Genomic DNA, 3,202 nt, shown 5'->3' with positions numbered 1-3,202 from the left:
CAGGGTGGGTTCGGGCTGTGGCCACCTGGACCCACGGGGCACACTTAGCATCACAGGGTAGGTCAGGGCTATGGCCACCTGGACCCACGGGGCACACTTCTCATCACAGGGTGGGTTCGGGCTCTGGCCACCTGGACCCACTTTGCATCACAGGTGCTTCCATGTGGCTCTCACTGCTCTGCCCACGAAGGCTTCTGGCAAATAAAGATGAGCCTGAATCTAAGGGCGTTTCTGCAGCACAGCTTCTATTTGCAGGAGACGTGGGGCGAGGCGACACCAAAGAGAGGCAAACAGCTGCGTGATAGGCGACACATTTGCAGGACAGCTGATCTGGTTTCTGCAACAAATCACAAGTGGTGGTAGGAGCAGTGGGGGTCGGGGGCGGTGCCTGATCTAGAGTAAGAGAGGTTCAAGAGGCGCCACCACAAAACTTAAACTGTGGGCCTTGTTAGGAACCTATGTGTTCCATCTGATGGATGTAAGCAAACAATCAGGGGAATGTGATTCCGGATGGGGCCTGAGTGGGTGCCAAAGAATGACTGTTAATTTGAAGATTGCCCTAAGGGAGTCGCAAGTGTGTTCCAGAGTTTCCCGTACTTGGCGCCTTGCAACCTGAAGTTCATAGGAACAAAATTTCAGAACATTTGCTACAGGATGGAAAATGCTTCAGCCAAAGGGGAAAAGGAAAGAGAAAGACAATAGCAATGCATGAAACAAGTGTGGCGATTATCCATAAAGCATGTGTGGTGATCACTGATCACATGTGTGAGTTTATTTGAAAAGTTACATTAAAAATTTTTGAGGCTAGGCACGGTGGCTCATGCCTGTAATCCCAGCACTTTGGGAGGCTGAGGCGAGCAGATCACCTGAGGTCAGGAGTTCAAGATCAGCCTGGCCAACATTGTAAAACCACATCTCTACTAAAAATAAAAATGAATGCAAAATAAACCAGATGTGGTGGCAGGCGCCTATAATCCCAGCTACTCAGGAGGCTGAAGCAGGAGAATTGCTTGAACCTGGAAGGCGGAGGTTTCAGTGAGTCAAGACGGCACCATTGCACTCCAGCCTGGGCAAAAAGAATGAAACTGTGACTCAAAAAAGAAAAAAATTTTTTTTTTGAAAAGAGACTAGGCATGGTGGCTCATGCCTGTAATCCCAGAACTTTGGGATATCAAGGCAGGAGGATTGCTTGAGGCCAGGAGTTCGAGACCAGCCTGGGCAACATGGTGAGACCCTCATCTCTTAAAAAAAAAAAAAAATTGCCTCCCAAGCCACATGCCTGTAGTCCCTGCTACTTGGGAGGCCTAGGAGAGAGGATTGCTTGAGGCTGGGACGTTGAGGCTGCAGTGGGCTATGATCAACCCACTGCACTCCAGCCTGAGTGACAGAGCAAGACTCTGTCTCAAAAAATAAATAAACAAAAATAAAGAAAGACATAGCCTTTCTCTTACAGACATGGTCAGGCATCATAGAAATCTTATTGCAGAAGTTGCTCGCCCTTCACCCCTAAGCCTCACCTCTCTGTTTCAGGGGATCCAAGTTTGGGGAAGGAAAGTCTATGGGGCCATCATTTCTCCTTTGTGGCTCCTGCACCCACAGCCATGGGCCCCTCACACTGGGGCTGGGTGCCTGAGCAGAGTCCCTGTCCAGCCCCCACCAAGCTCCAGCATCCTGGACACCTCACGCCATCCCTCCTGGACTTTGTGCTGGGGATGAGGTCAATTTGAGAGCCTCCCTGAGGTCTGGTCACTCCTGCACACCCTCCACACTGGGCAGAATGGTGCCCCCCAAAAGGCCCATATCCTAATCCCGGGACTGTGAATGGGCTACTTTTCATGGCAAAAGGGACATTGCCCATGTGACCGAGGGTCCTGCGATGGGAGACTCCCCGGCATCATGCAGGTGAACCCAATGGCATTACAAGGGCCCCTGTGAGAGGGAGGCGGGGGTCAGAGCAGATGTGGTGCAAAAGCAGTGGGCGTGGTGATGCCCCAGCCTGGGACTGAGGCCCAGAACGTGGTGGCCTTCAGAAGCCGGGAAAGGCCAGGAGATGCATCTGCCCCCAGCCTCCAGAAGGAGCCAGCCCTGCTGACACCGTGGCTTTAACCCAGTGGGGCCCCATGGGACTTCTGACCCCCAGAACTCTAAAATAATAAATTGGCATTGTTTTGATCCTTCTGTGGCTGATATGTGTGATGAGGGGGTTTTCACACTCTTGCGTGGGACATGCAACATCTTTAGGACAGTGGCACATTACCTGTCTTACATGGGGGAAAAAGAGGAAAAAATAAATACACTTGCATTGTTTTAAACCGCTAAGTTTGTGGTCACGTGTAACAGCAGAAACAGCAAACAGATGTGCCCTCCGAGGCTCCCCTACATGCCTGCGAAGCTCAGGGACGCTGGGAAGGGTCACCTTGGCCATCTGGGGGCAGGTGGTACATCAAGACCCTCCCTCCCTCATCACCCCCCTTCCTCCCCCATCACCATCCTCAATGGCACAGGGGCAACCCACGGTGAAGCAGCCGGAGAGGTAGACTGTGCTAATTCCCTGCAAGGCAGAGCTGTTCCTCCAGCCTTGGAATGCAGCCAGCCCCTGCACGGCGGCCTCAAGGGGACAGGACCCTCCCCCATGCTCTCTCTTTCCCCTCGCCCTGGCCCTGCCCCTCTGCTCCCTGACCCCCAGTCCCACTGCCTTGGGCCTCCCTTGAGCTCCCAGGACAGGTCAGCAAATTGCTATGTATGCATGTTTTCTAGGGAGAGTCCACAACCATGGTCAGAGTCCCTCGAGTCCAAAAAGAGACAGAGCCACAGCCTCAAGTGGTTCCTTGGGCCCTGGGTTCTGAGCTGGAATTGGATTCCCTGAGCCAGCTCTTAGTCCATGGTGACAGGCATCTGCTGATGTAGCCTCCTCTTATCTTCCCCAGAAACCAGATTAGACGCGGCCAGCAAAAAAAATATTCTCAGCTGGCAAAACGCTTTCACCGGCCACCAAAGACCCCCTGTCCCTCCAGCCCATGGAGGGCATGGCACTCCCTCATCCAAATGGGCTCTGGGCCCTGTGCCCCACATTCCTGGAGTGAGCCTAGGCCTTGCGCTGCATCCATCGTCTGGGAGCATTGTGGGGTGTGGGATTCCCCCCGTGTCCAGACCCTTGAGTCCTCAGGAGCAAGGACTGGCCTCTCTGGTTTCCCTTCACACA

The 3,202-nt window shown here is 53.3% G+C and overlaps 1 pseudogene; it reads left to right on the top strand.

Moving 5' to 3' along the window:
- Positions 1-2,171: 2,171 nt before the first annotated feature.
- Positions 2,172-2,267, top strand: LOC129527332 (uncharacterized; annotated as a pseudogene).
- The last annotated feature ends 935 nt before the right edge of the window (positions 2,268-3,202 follow it).

This window comes from Gorilla gorilla, chromosome 14, assembly GCF_029281585.2.
Source record: "Gorilla gorilla gorilla isolate KB3781 chromosome 14, NHGRI_mGorGor1-v2.1_pri, whole genome shotgun sequence".
NCBI classification, from domain to species: Eukaryota; Metazoa; Chordata; class Mammalia; order Primates; family Hominidae; genus Gorilla; species Gorilla gorilla.
The sequence above is the reverse complement of the archived record's forward strand: the minus strand, read 5'-3'. Positions and strand labels throughout refer to the sequence as shown.